This window comes from Adiantum capillus-veneris, chromosome 24 (genome assembly GCF_014529385.1).
Source record: "Adiantum capillus-veneris isolate H3 chromosome 24, ASM1452938v2, whole genome shotgun sequence".
NCBI lineage: Eukaryota > Viridiplantae > Streptophyta > Polypodiopsida > Polypodiales > Pteridaceae > Adiantum > Adiantum capillus-veneris.
Window position 1 is genome coordinate 6,583,995 of NC_140954.1, and position 15,752 is coordinate 6,599,746.

Consider the following 15,752-nt stretch of genomic DNA (forward strand, 5'->3'; position numbering starts at 1 on the left):
GATTGATGTTTGTTGTGTTCTAGATGATGTGTGCTTTGGAATTTGATTGTTGAGACAATTTTGCTTATGTTTGGTATTCCTATTTTTATGTGGGCCGTGAAAATGACTTTTGGTATTCCTATTTTTATTGGAACTGAGCTTGTTTGGATGGATGACTTTATGATGAACCTTGCTCTTGGTCTGACTGTAATGTAGTTACTCTACAATATGTCACCAAATTTGTGAGCTTTGTCTGATGGTGTGATCGTTTTGATTGTTGTTGATAGATCTCTTGTCTAATTTGCATTGTTTGTCATTGTAGTCCATTCTTTGACTTGCCATTGATTGTGTCGAAGCTTTGTTATGTCCTTGAAGGTAAGAGTTTCTTTTGACAATCATGATTGAGATATGCAGTTGTTGCTCCTAGTCATTGTCAATTGATTTGGGTAGCATTCATTTCCTTATTGTTGATGTAGAAGGAATATATACAAGAGGATTGTGATGGGTGTTTCTAGATTAGGGACTTGGATGACCAAAGGGAAAAAATCTAGTGGGGAAAAAGTTCATTTGGTATATGCTCTTCATAGAGTTAATTTGTTGGACTTGAAGTACCTATTCATGCAAGGTAAGTGTTGGAAGAAACAAAGGAAGAGTGCTTAATGTAAGTGCCAATTATGGGACACTCTATATGCATATGAAAAATTGTTCAAAAAAAAGTATGCAGTGCAAACAATGGAGTCCATCGGTGCTTCAAGGAACAAATGTAGCACATGTGACATCAAAGGATGTCTTAATAGTTTTCATGTTTTCAAGAAGGGTTTTTTATGTATAATCTTCTCCACTCATACCTCACTGTGCTCAGTCCATGAGTGTCTTTTGAACTTCCTCCTTCACTTCACCAGACTTAATATACATAGACTTGAACTTTATGTTCACCTATACCACAATTAGCGACACAATGAAAATATGCTCAACTCTTCCAACTTGAGTAGTACCTAGAATAGCTAAGATGCTTATACCATAGAGAATATTACTTGAAGTTTTGGGACTACACCTTGCTCATTTAGTGGATTATTTTCTCAACTCTGACTCTTATGCCATGTATTTTTAATGGCGACCTGGACATACCTGTTCAAGCAAAAAGCCCAATTTGATAAGTTCTTGGAAATTTATGCCTCTTCCATCGTGTTGGTCTCTGGATACCATCATTTTGGTCCACCTAGACTAGGAGGGGGATGTTAGCTGTCTAGCTAACAAAGAGGCTCTAAAGACTAGCCATGATGTAATATTTTATTTTTTACTCAATCTAGATAAATCATAGCCGCAAGCCTTTGTATTTTATTGATTCTCAAAGCAAGTGCATATGCAATGTCAATTCTAGTGGGGCTATAAGCTTCCAGATTGTGACAACTAATCTTTAGGCTGAGACATACATCGCATCTCTATATGTTTTACCTACAACCTTATGGCAATGTGTAAATGCCAACTTTTGTATTATTTTTGTAAGTTCACACTGGATAATGAAGCTAGTGTGATTACAAAGAACGTTGTGTATTCTCCTTCTTTCTTCCAAAGATCGTAACTCTCTTGTGGATAGTCTATTTGGAGTGTCGTCACTTCCACTGTGTTCGGTGAAAGCTCCCCACGGCATTGTAAGTTTCTTATAGACTGACAATCTCTTGTAGCCTCCATGCCTAGTCGGATCACCTCCATCCCATGGTATGACATTTATGCCCGTGGTTCTTATTATCCCTACAATAAGATAGTTTGGCTTGGCAAGTAGAGGGCCCAACACAAACTCATAAAAGTGAGTGTATGAATTGTAGTAACGAAATTTTTTTCCAAAGGTGCCTCAAAATCGTGGCAAGCCTTAAGAGATAACATATTACAAAGGATAGCATCCTGGCTTTCCCAAGAAGCAACCACCTTCCTCTTATCAGGAAAGATTTATCATTGTGAAGCTCTAGTCATTACATGAGTATTATGAAACAACCCAAGTTCCTAGGCTTCCACATTTCTTTAAAGTAGCAGAACATGACAATTTCTCTTAGCCCCTTGTTGGAAGTTGATTCGTGAAGCCACCATGATATGGTGTATGACCGCATATATGGTGTGTGGCCTTTGGGAGTTAACATACCAAGAGTGCTTGGCCTTTCAACCTCATCTCTCCAAAGTAGCAGAACATGACAATTTGAGTGCATACCAATCAACCTCATCTCTCCAAAGTAGCAGAACATGACAATTTGAGTGCATACCAAGAGTGCTTGGCCTTTCAACCTCATCTCTCCAAAGAACAAGTCATTCTGATAGAAACCTATCCTCTATGTCATTTGAGCCCACTTGCACAATTTCCATGTAAGGCCATTGATAGCCAGCAGGTGAAGGAGGTCCTCACTAGCTATATTGCAGCCACTGCATCTATTGGGGGCGATTCCCCTAGCATGATCTTTCACTCCTATCGCAAGAGTCCCCCCACAACACCTTCCATAAAAAGCACTTCATTGCCACGGGCCATTGTCGCCTTCCATCTTGCCGCTTGCCAGTGAATTTTCCATTCCGTGTTTAGGGGAGTGAACAACTTAGTCGAGGACATAAGAGAAAGATAAACATCCTTGGTCTTCAGTTTCCCAAAATGCCTGTACTTGGGCCATTGCCAGGCTTTTCACTTGAACTCGAATTCGAGTACCGACATACACCAATTGTCCAACCCTTCCAGAATGATGATTGCCAAAAGACACTCTTGTCCCATTTTGATTGAGTTGAGTAGACAGTTGATCAATACCTTTCCATCTTCTGTCATTGTTGCCCCAGAAGTGGGCTAGATGTCTTAGACCTTCATTGCTCATCTATTTGTTGGTGCCACTCCACAAAGCCCTCAATGGTATGCCACCTAGAGAGCCAAGGGCACCAATGACTGATGGAATTATGGAAGTATCTAGTTAGCTCTTTCAACTCCAATGTCTTTGTCAAAAGTTGATGTAGATAGCCCCTCTCCTAACTACAAGGCAGCTTATTGAGCACCAAAACATCAAAAAAGAAATAGACTTGGCAACAAACCTTATTTAGAAAATTGCCAAGTTAAACAAAAAAGAACTGAAATCAAACAAGAAATAGGACTCCACAGGCATTGAAATCAGTCTCAAAGTTGTGGGATTTTTCCATTTCATCTAAAACGGTGCTATGAAAGGTCTAAGAGATTTGTGCTACTTTTTGGGCATTGAGATTATTTGCACACAAGAATGTGTCCATATGGCTCTCACAAACGTATTATGCTTCAGAAATGTGAACAAAGTAGGGTGATTGTAAGCCTACTACAATGCCCTTAGATCAGAAGTTGAAGTCGGGGAATGATGCTTGTCGAGTACTTGAGAACGCTACCTTGTATAGGAAGATTGCAGGTACCTTGATTGTTAGGGTGTGTGACATATTCCACACCACTTATGGAGCCCTTCCCTAACTACCTATGCATGCTCAGACATCCTAGATGATGCCCATTCGTACATATATGTCCCAAAGAGGTTTCTATACCTAGTACACTTGCAAGTGAGTCCATTTAGAGGATCAAAATAGCCCCTAAAAAAGTGCATGCGACCTTTGCCCATGATCCTCTCTATTTGGGCTGATTTGAAGAACAGGCCTGTCACACGTCACAGATGATGTAAGCAAGAAATCTCTTGTTTATTCTATAAAAGGAGCTCATTTGAAGATGAAGTAAGAAGGTTCTTTATGCACATTTCAACTATGAATGGATCGCTTGTGTTTGTGTTAGAGTCTTAAGCATGATCAGTTCTTTCTGATCATCTAATTTGATCCTTAGTACTAGGCTATACTCTGTCCTCTACATGCCTTATGCCTATTTATATAGCTCTAATGATTAGTTTGAGCAAGTCTTTGAGCTCTTGGAATACTATTATTTAATCGTTAGCAACCTAATTAGTTCTAGGAGTAATCCATTTCCAATTGTGATCCGTAGTTAAGTCTCGTCTCGTGTAAAGCAAGCTCAAGTTTGAACTGCAAACAAAGTGTGTTATTTGATGATCATCTTGCATGGATCTTCTTGTTGGAGAAGGATACATAAAGAACTTCCTTTTGAGCCCCTAAGCCATGCTTTTGGACCTCATTAGATGTCACTATTGCTTTGATCAAGTTTGGGTGATTTAATGCCTAAGCTCCACAATTTAAACGGAGGATCACACATGTTATTTCTAGAACTGAAACACAGACGAGCTCGTGAGCACAAAATGAAGCGAGAGCGTGAGAGGAACGCATCGATAAAAACACCATCATTGGCTATCGAAGAATGTAATGAAGATATTGCTAACTTACAATCAACTTCCTCTCAATGTGTTGTGGATACCAATTTCCACTCCTATATTTCAAAAACTACGTGATAATTTTTGGCAACAACTATATAGTTGTTGTGTAGGAGAGATTAAGAATTGATATTTATTTAGATACTTATCCTTGCTAGTAGCAGAAGGTGTTTTCAAAATTGTGCATTTGGAATTCTTAATGGTGTGGGTCATACACATGCGGGCATACATGCAATTTGTAGTAGGCTCTCAAAGATATTGCAAACATGCATGGCATTCACTTTTCCATATTTGATGAAACATTTCCGAAACTGTGAAAGCTCAGCTCCGGCACCATCGTTGATGACGCAAGTTTCTGACTTCAAATCCTTTGTTAAAGGGTACATGTGTGCCGAAGAAGATGCTCTAGTTAGACACTCTAAGACACTCCAATTTCATTTCTATACGCAAGGTGAAATCTTAGTAATGCACTACGAAATTCACCCTAAATCACGTGACTCGATGCCAAGGAAAACAGGAATTAAGTTGTGGCAAAGAGATGATCAAGGGAAACCAAAATTACCGTTAGGCTATCCAGATGTGGCACCTATAGGGGGCCATGCGAGGGATAGATAGTCCGTTAGTCATCCACAAGGGATTGAGGCATATCTTTCTTGAATTTTGAAAGATATATTCTCTATTGAAGGAAAAAGACCAGGATTATAGGAAATACATGGGTCCAGTTATTATTTATTGGCAAAACATAATTAGTGAGCTTGAACAACCTAGTAACAAACACATCGGTGAATATCTCTAGAGCATGCATTTTGGCCAAAGACCACAGAGAGTCATCGAATGCAACAAAATAGAGGAAGACACAGATGAGCTCCAAGGATGCGAAGAATTGAATGATCACTATGTTAGCTCTCAAAGTGCAAGACCATTGGATTCTTTTAGACCTCGAATCGATGCAAGGAAAGGGAATTTGGTTCTTGTGAGACCCACATATCGAGAATATCCGATCTCACTCAGCTAAGAGTTACAGAGTCAAACGTTGATGTAGATAGCTCCTCTCCGAACTACAAGGCAGCTTATTGAGCACCGAAACATCAAAAAAGAAATCCCACAATCATTGAAGAATAGGTGGGGATTTTTGAAAAGAGAATTGGTGTTTCAATCTTGCTGACCCAAATCGTGGGGAGTGTAGTTGTGTGATCATGGACTACAAGGGTGGAAGACTTGCAAAAGCAATTGAGATCCCACCCGATGTTGTGGAGAAGGCACAAGGTAGCTTAAAACGAGAAAATGAATAACATTTTATATTCATATCTTGGTGTTTCCACCCCCCATTCTTTGTATGATTTTTATGAGGTGTTTATGAACACCGACATGAAATCGTGTTTCTCAAAACCACATTTTCTTGAGAATCTATCTCTTTGTCTAATGTAGCACAAGGACTTGGCAACAAACCTTATTTAGAAAATTGCCAAGTTAAACAAAAAAGAACTGAAATCGAACAAGAAATTCCTAGGACTCCATAGGCATTGAAATCAGTCTCAAAGTTGTGGGATTTTTCCATTTCATCCAAAACGGTGCTATGAAAGGTCTAAGAGATTTGTGCTACTTTTTGGGCATTGAGATTATTTGCACACAAGAATGTGTCCATATGGCTCTCACAAACGTATTATGCTTCGGAAATGTGAACAAAGTAGGGTGATTGTAAGCCTACAACAATGCCCTTAGATCAGAAGTTGAAGTTGGGGGAATGATGCTTGTCGAGTACTTGAGAATGCTACCTTGTATAGGAAGATTGCAGGTACCTTGATTGTTAGGGTGTGTGGCATATTCCACACCACTTATGGAGCCCTTCCCTAACTACCTATGCATGCTCAGACATCCTAGATGATGCCCATCCGTACATATATGTCCCAAAGAGGTTTCTACACCTAGTACACTTGCAAGTGAGTCGTCCATTTAGAGGATCAAAATAGCCCCTAAAAAAGCGCATGCGACCTTTGCCCATGATCCTCTCTATTTGGGCTGATTCGAAGAACCTATCACACCTCACAGATGATGTAAGCAAGAAATCTCTCGCTTATTCTATAAAAGGAGCTCATTTGAAGATGAAGTAAGAAGGTTCTTTATGCACATTTCAACTATGAATGGATCGCTTGTGTTTGTGTTAGAGTCTTAAGCGTGATCAGTTCTTTCTGATCATCTAATTTGATCCTTAGTACTAGGCCATATATGCTCTGTCCTCTACATGCCTTATGCCTGTTTATATAGCTCTAATGATTAGTTTGAGCAAGTCTCTGAGCTCTTGGAACACAATTATTTAATCGTTAGCAACCTAATTAGTTCTAGCTAGGAGTAATCGATTTCCAATTGTGATCCGTAGTTAAGTCTCCTCTCGTGTAAAGCAAGCTCAAGTTTGAACTGCAAACAAAGTGTGTTATTTGATGATCGTCTTGCATGGATCTTCTTGTTGGAGGAAGATACATAAAGACCTTCCTTTTGAGCCCCTAAGCCATGCTTTTGGACCTCATTAGATGTCACTATTGCTTTGATCAGGTTTGGGTGATTTAATGCCTGAGCTCCACAACTTAAACGGACGATCACACATGTCATTTCTAGAACTGAAACACAGACGAGCTCGTGAGCACAAAATGAAGCGAGAGCGTGAGAGGAACGCATCGATAAAAACACCATCATTGGCTATCGAAGAATGTAATGAAGATATTGCTAACTTACAATCAACTTCCTCTCAATGTGTTGTGGATACCAATTTCCACTCCTATATTTCAAAAACTACGTGATAATTTTTGGCAACAACTATATAGTTGTTGTGTAGGAGAGATTAAGAATTGATATTTATTTAGATACTTATCCTTGCTAGTAGCAGAAGGTGTTTTCAAAATTGTGCATTTGGAATTCTTAATGGTGTGGGTCATACACATGCGGGCATACATGCAATTTGTAGTAGGCTCTCAAAGATATTGCAAACATGCATGGCATTCACTTTTCCATATTTGATGAAACATTTCCGAAACTGTGAAAGCTCAGCTCCGGCACCATCGTTGATGACGCAAGTTTCTGACTTCAAATCCTTTGTTAAAGGGTACATGTGTGCCGAAGAAGATGCTCTAGTTAGACACTCTAAGACACTCCAATTTCATTTCTATACGCAAGGTGAAATCTTAGTAATGCACTACGAAATTCACCCTAAATCACGTGACTCGATGCCAAGGAAAACAGGAATTAAGTTGTGGCAAAGAGATGATCAAGGGAAACCAAAATTACCGTTAGGCTATCCAGATGTGGCACCTATAGGGGGCCATGCGAGGGATAGATAGTCCGTTAGTCATCCACAAGGGATTGAGGCATATCTTTCTTGAATTTTGAAAGATATATTCTCTATTGAAGGAAAAAGACCAGGATTATAGGAAATACATGGGTCCAGTTATTATTTATTGGCAAAACATAATTAGTGAGCTTGAACAACCTAGTAACAAACACATCGGTGAATATCTCTAGAGCATGCATTTTGGCCAAAGACCACAGAGAGTCATCGAATGCAACAAAATAGAGGAAGACACAGATGAGCTCCAAGGATGCGAAGAATTGAATGATCACTATGTTAGCTCTCAAAGTGCAAGACCATTGGATTCTTTTAGACCTCGAATCGATGCAAGGAAAGGGAATTTGGTTCTTGTGAGACCCACATATCGAGAATATCCGATCTCACTCAGCTAAGAGTTACAGAGTCAAACGTTGATGTAGATAGCTCCTCTCCGAACTACAAGGCAGCTTATTGAGCACCGAAACATCAAAAAAGAAATCCCACAATCATTGAAGAATAGGTGGGGATTTTTGAAAAGAGAATTGGTGTTTCAATCTTGCTGACCCAAATCGTGGGGAGTGTAGTTGTGTGATCATGGACTACAAGGGTGGAAGACTTGCAAAAGCAATTGAGATCCCACCCGATGTTGTGGAGAAGGCACAAGGTAGCTTAAAACGAGAAAATGAATAACATTTTATATTCATATCTTGGTGTTTCCACCCCCCATTCTTTGTATGATTTTTATGAGGTGTTTATGAACACCGACATGAAATCGTGTTTCTCAAAACCACATTTTCTTGAGAATCTATCTCTTTGTCTAATGTAGCACAAGGACTTGGCAACAAACCTTATTTAGAAAATTGCCAAGCTAAACAAAAAAGAACTGAAATCAAACAAGAAATTCCTAGGACTCCATAGGCATTGAAATCAGTCTCAAAGTTGTGGGATTTTTCCATTTCATCCAAAACGGTGCTATGAAAGGTCTAAGAGATTTGTGCTACTTTTTGGGCATTGAGATTATTTGCACACAAGAATGTGTCCATATGGCTCTCACAAACGTATTATGCTTCGGAAATGTGAACAAAGTAGGGTGATTGTAAGCCTACAACAATGCCCTTAGATCAGAAGTTGAAGTTGGGGGAATGATGCTTGTCGAGTACTTGAGAATGCTACCTTGTATAGGAAGATTGCAGGTACCTTGATTGTTAGGGTGTGTGGCATATTCCACACCACTTATGGAGCCCTTCCCTAACTACCTATGCATGCTCAGACATCCTAGATGATGCCCATCCGTACATATATGTCCCAAAGAGGTTTCTACACCTAGTACACTTGCAAGTGAGTCGTCCATTTAGAGGATCAAAATAGCCCCTAAAAAAGCGCATGCGACCTTTGCCCATGATCCTCTCTATTTGGGCTGATTCGAAGAACCTATCACACCTCACAGATGATGTAAGCAAGAAATCTCTCGCTTATTCTATAAAAGGAGCTCATTTGAAGATGAAGTAAGAAGGTTCTTTATGCACATTTCAACTATGAATGGATCGCTTGTGTTTGTGTTAGAGTCTTAAGCGTGATCAGTTCTTTCTGATCATCTAATTTGATCCTTAGTACTAGGCCATATATGCTCTGTCCTCTACATGCCTTATGCCTGTTTATATAGCTCTAATGATTAGTTTGAGCAAGTCTCTGAGCTCTTGGAACACAATTATTTAATCGTTAGCAACCTAATTAGTTCTAGCTAGGAGTAATCGATTTCCAATTGTGATCCGTAGTTAAGTCTCCTCTCGTGTAAAGCAAGCTCAAGTTTGAACTGCAAACAAAGTGTGTTATTTGATGATCGTCTTGCATGGATCTTCTTGTTGGAGGAAGATACATAAAGACCTTCCTTTTGAGCCCCTAAGCCATGCTTTTGGACCTCATTAGATGTCACTATTGCTTTGATCAGGTTTGGGTGATTTAATGCCTGAGCTCCACAACTTAAACGGACGATCACACATGTCATTTCTATAGAAATGAAACACAGACGAGCTCGTGAGCACAAAATGAAGCGAGAGCGTGAGAGGAACGCATCGATAAAAACACCATCATTGGCTATCGAAGGATGTAATGAAGATATTGCTAACTTACAATCAACTTCCTCTCAATGTGTTGTGGATACCGATTTCCACTCCTATATTTCAAAAACTACGTGATAATTTTTGGCAACAACTATATAGTTGTTGTGTAGGAGAGATTAAGAATTGATATTTATTTAGATACTTATCCTTGCTAGTAGCAGAAGGTGTTTTCAAAATTGTGCATTTGGAATTCTTAATGGTGTGGGTCATACACATGCGGGCATACATGCAATTTGTAGTAGGCTCTCAAAGATATTGCAAACATGCATGGCATTCACTTTTCCATATTTGATGAAACATTTCCGAAACTGTGAAAGCTCAGCTCCGGCACCATCGTTGATGACGCAAGTTTCTGACTTCAAATCCTTTGTTAAAGGGTACATGTGTGCCGAAGAAGATGCTCTAGTTAGACACTCTAAGACACTCCAATTTCATTTCTATACGCAAGGTGAAATCTTAGTAATGCACTACGAAATTCACCCTAAATCACGTGACTCGATGCCAAGGAAAACAGGAATTAAGTTGTGGCAAAGAGATGATCAAGGGAAACCAAAATTACCGTTAGGCTATCCAGATGTGGCACCTATAGGGGGCCATGCGAGGGATAGATAGTCCGTTAGTCATCCACAAGGGATTGAGGCATATCTTTCTTGAATTTTGAAAGATATATTCTCTATTGAAGGAAAAAGACCAGGATTATAGGAAATACATGGGTCCAGTTATTATTTATTGGCAAAACATAATTAGTGAGCTTGAACAACCTAGTAACAAACACATCGGTGAATATCTCTAGAGCATGCATTTTGGCCAAAGACCACAGAGAGTCATCGAATGCAACAAAATAGAGGAAGACACAGATGAGCTCCAAGGATGCGAAGAATTGAATGATCACTATGTTAGCTCTCAAAGTGCAAGACCATTGGATTCTTTTAGACCTCGAATCGATGCAAGGAAAGGGAATTTGGTTCTTGTGAGACCCACATATCGAGAATATCCGATCTCACTCAGCTAAGAGTTACAGAGTCAAACGTTGATGTAGATAGCTCCTCTCCGAACTACAAGGCAGCTTATTGAGCACCGAAACATCAAAAAAGAAATCCCACAATCATTGAAGAATAGGTGGGGATTTTTGAAAAGAGAATTGGTGTTTCAATCTTGCTGACCCAAATCGTGGGGAGTGTAGTTGTGTGATCATGGACTACAAGGGTGGAAGACTTGCAAAAGCAATTGAGATCCCACCCGATGTTGTGGAGAAGGCACAAGGTAGCTTAAAACGAGAAAATGAATAACATTTTATATTCATATCTTGGTGTTTCCACCCCCCATTCTTTGTATGATTTTTATGAGGTGTTTATGAACACCGACATGAAATCGTGTTTCTCAAAACCACATTTTCTTGAGAATCTATCTCTTTGTCTAATGTAGCACAAGGACTTGGCAACAAACCTTATTTAGAAAATTGCCAAGCTAAACAAAAAAGAACTGAAATCAAACAAGAAATTCCTAGGACTCCATAGGCATTGAAATCAGTCTCAAAGTTGTGGGATTTTTCCATTTCATCCAAAACGGTGCTATGAAAGGTCTAAGAGATTTGTGCTACTTTTTGGGCATTGAGATTATTTGCACACAAGAATGTGTCCATATGGCTCTCACAAACGTATTATGCTTCGGAAATGTGAACAAAGTAGGGTGATTGTAAGCCTACAACAATGCCCTTAGATCAGAAGTTGAAGTTGGGGGAATGATGCTTGTCGAGTACTTGAGAATGCTACCTTGTATAGGAAGATTGCAGGTACCTTGATTGTTAGGGTGTGTGGCATATTCCACACCACTTATGGAGCCCTTCCCTAACTACCTATGCATGCTCAGACATCCTAGATGATGCCCATCCGTACATATATGTCCCAAAGAGGTTTCTACACCTAGTACACTTGCAAGTGAGTCGTCCATTTAGAGGATCAAAATAGCCCCTAAAAAAGCGCATGCGACCTTTGCCCATGATCCTCTCTATTTGGGCTGATTCGAAGAACCTATCACACCTCACAGATGATGTAAGCAAGAAATCTCTCGCTTATTCTATAAAAGGAGCTCATTTGAAGATGAAGTAAGAAGGTTCTTTATGCACATTTCAACTATGAATGGATCGCTTGTGTTTGTGTTAGAGTCTTAAGCGTGATCAGTTCTTTCTGATCATCTAATTTGATCCTTAGTACTAGGCCATATATGCTCTGTCCTCTACATGCCTTATGCCTGTTTATATAGCTCTAATGATTAGTTTGAGCAAGTCTCTGAGCTCTTGGAACACAATTATTTAATCGTTAGCAACCTAATTAGTTCTAGCTAGGAGTAATCGATTTCCAATTGTGATCCGTAGTTAAGTCTCCTCTCGTGTAAAGCAAGCTCAAGTTTGAACTGCAAACAAAGTGTGTTATTTGATGATCGTCTTGCATGGATCTTCTTGTTGGAGGAAGATACATAAAGACCTTCCTTTTGAGCCCCTAAGCCATGCTTTTGGACCTCATTAGATGTCACTATTGCTTTGATCAGGTTTGGGTGATTTAATGCCTGAGCTCCACAACTTAAACGGACGATCACACATGTCATTTCTATAGAAATGAAACACAGACGAGCTCGTGAGCACAAAATGAAGCGAGAGCGTGAGAGGAACGCATCGATAAAAACACCATCATTGGCTATCGAAGGATGTAATGAAGATATTGCTAACTTACAATCAACTTCCTCTCAATGTGTTGTGGATACCGATTTCCACTCCTATATTTCAAAAACTACGTGATAATTTTTGGCAACAACTATATAGTTGTTGTGTAGGAGAGATTAAGAATTGATATTTATTTAGATACTTATCCTTGCTAGTAGCAGAAGGTGTTTTCAAAATTGTGCATTTGGAATTCTTAATGGTGTGGGTCATACACATGCGGGCATACATGCAATTTGTAGTAGGCTCTCAAAGATATTGCAAACATGCATGGCATTCACTTTTCCATATTTGATGAAACATTTCCGAAACTGTGAAAGCTCAGCTCCGGCACCATCGTTGATGACGCAAGTTTCTGACTTCAAATCCTTTGTTAAAGGGTACATGTGTGCCGAAGAAGATGCTCTAGTTAGACACTCTAAGACACTCCAATTTCATTTCTATACGCAAGGTGAAATCTTAGTAATGCACTACGAAATTCACCCTAAATCACGTGACTCGATGCCAAGGAAAACAGGAATTAAGTTGTGGCAAAGAGATGATCAAGGGAAACCAAAATTACCGTTAGGCTATCCAGATGTGGCACCTATAGGGGGCCATGCGAGGGATAGATAGTCCGTTAGTCATCCACAAGGGATTGAGGCATATCTTTCTTGAATTTTGAAAGATATATTCTCTATTGAAGGAAAAAGACCAGGATTATAGGAAATACATGGGTCCAGTTATTATTTATTGGCAAAACATAATTAGTGAGCTTGAACAACCTAGTAACAAACACATCGGTGAATATCTCTAGAGCATGCATTTTGGCCAAAGACCACAGAGAGTCATCGAATGCAACAAAATAGAGGAAGACACAGATGAGCTCCAAGGATGCGAAGAATTGAATGATCACTATGTTAGCTCTCAAAGTGCAAGACCATTGGATTCTTTTAGACCTCGAATCGATGCAAGGAAAGGGAATTTGGTTCTTGTGAGACCCACATATCGAGAATATCCGATCTCACTCAGCTAAGAGTTACAGAGTCAAACGTTGATGTAGATAGCTCCTCTCCGAACTACAAGGCAGCTTATTGAGCACCGAAACATCAAAAAAGAAATCCCACAATCATTGAAGAATAGGTGGGGATTTTTGAAAAGAGAATTGGTGTTTCAATCTTGCTGACCCAAATCGTGGGGAGTGTAGTTGTGTGATCATGGACTACAAGGGTGGAAGACTTGCAAAAGCAATTGAGATCCCACCCGATGTTGTGGAGAAGGCACAAGGTAGCTTAAAACGAGAAAATGAATAACATTTTATATTCATATCTTGGTGTTTCCACCCCCCATTCTTTGTATGATTTTTATGAGGTGTTTATGAACACCGACATGAAATCGTGTTTCTCAAAACCACATTTTCTTGAGAATCTATCTCTTTGTCTAATGTAGCACAAGGACTTGGCAACAAACCTTATTTAGAAAATTGCCAAGCTAAACAAAAAAGAACTGAAATCAAACAAGAAATTCCTAGGACTCCATAGGCATTGAAATCAGTCTCAAAGTTGTGGGATTTTTCCATTTCATCCAAAACGGTGCTATGAAAGGTCTAAGAGATTTGTGCTACTTTTTGGGCATTGAGATTATTTGCACACAAGAATGTGTCCATATGGCTCTCACAAACGTATTATGCTTCGGAAATGTGAACAAAGTAGGGTGATTGTAAGCCTACAACAATGCCCTTAGATCAGAAGTTGAAGTTGGGGGAATGATGCTTGTCGAGTACTTGAGAATGCTACCTTGTATAGGAAGATTGCAGGTACCTTGATTGTTAGGGTGTGTGGCATATTCCACACCACTTATGGAGCCCTTCCCTAACTACCTATGCATGCTCAGACATCCTAGATGATGCCCATCCGTACATATATGTCCCAAAGAGGTTTCTACACCTAGTACACTTGCAAGTGAGTCGTCCATTTAGAGGATCAAAATAGCCCCTAAAAAAGCGCATGCGACCTTTGCCCATGATCCTCTCTATTTGGGCTGATTCGAAGAACCTATCACACCTCACAGATGATGTAAGCAAGAAATCTCTCGCTTATTCTATAAAAGGAGCTCATTTGAAGATGAAGTAAGAAGGTTCTTTATGCACATTTCAACTATGAATGGATCGCTTGTGTTTGTGTTAGAGTCTTAAGCGTGATCAGTTCTTTCTGATCATCTAATTTGATCCTTAGTACTAGGCCATATATGCTCTGTCCTCTACATGCCTTATGCCTGTTTATATAGCTCTAATGATTAGTTTGAGCAAGTCTCTGAGCTCTTGGAACACAATTATTTAATCGTTAGCAACCTAATTAGTTCTAGCTAGGAGTAATCGATTTCCAATTGTGATCCGTAGTTAAGTCTCCTCTCGTGTAAAGCAAGCTCAAGTTTGAACTGCAAACAAAGTGTGTTATTTGATGATCGTCTTGCATGGATCTTCTTGTTGGAGGAAGATACATAAAGACCTTCCTTTTGAGCCCCTAAGCCATGCTTTTGGACCTCATTAGATGTCACTATTGCTTTGATCAGGTTTGGGTGATTTAATGCCTGAGCTCCACAACTTAAACGGACGATCACACATGTCATTTCTATAGAAATGAAACACAGACGAGCTCGTGAGCACAAAATGAAGCGAGAGCGTGAGAGGAACGCATCGATAAAAACACCATCATTGGCTATCGAAGGATGTAATGAAGATATTGCTAACTTACAATCAACTTCCTCTCAATGTGTTGTGGATACCGATTTCCACTCCTATATTTCAAAAACTACGTGATAATTTTTGGCAACAACTATATAGTTGTTGTGTAGGAGAGATTAAGAATTGATATTTATTTAGATACTTATCCTTGCTAGTAGCAGAAGGTGTTTTCAAAATTGTGCATTTGGAATTCTTAATGGTGTGGGTCATACACATGCGGGCATACATGCAATTTGTAGTAGGCTCTCAAAGATATTGCAAACATGCATGGCATTCACTTTTCCATATTTGATGAAACATTTCCGAAACTGTGAAAGCTCAGCTCCGGCACCATCGTTGATGACGCAAGTTTCTGACTTCAAATCCTTTGTTAAAGGGTACATGTGTGCCGAAGAAGATGCTCTAGTTAGACACTCTAAGACACTCCAATTTCATTTCTATACGCAAGGTGAAATCTTAGTAATGCACTACGAAATTCACCCTAAATCACGTGACTCGATGCCAAGGAAAACAGGAATTAAGTTGTGGCAAAGAGATGATCAAGGGAAACCAAAATTACCGTTAGGCTATCCAGATGTGGCAC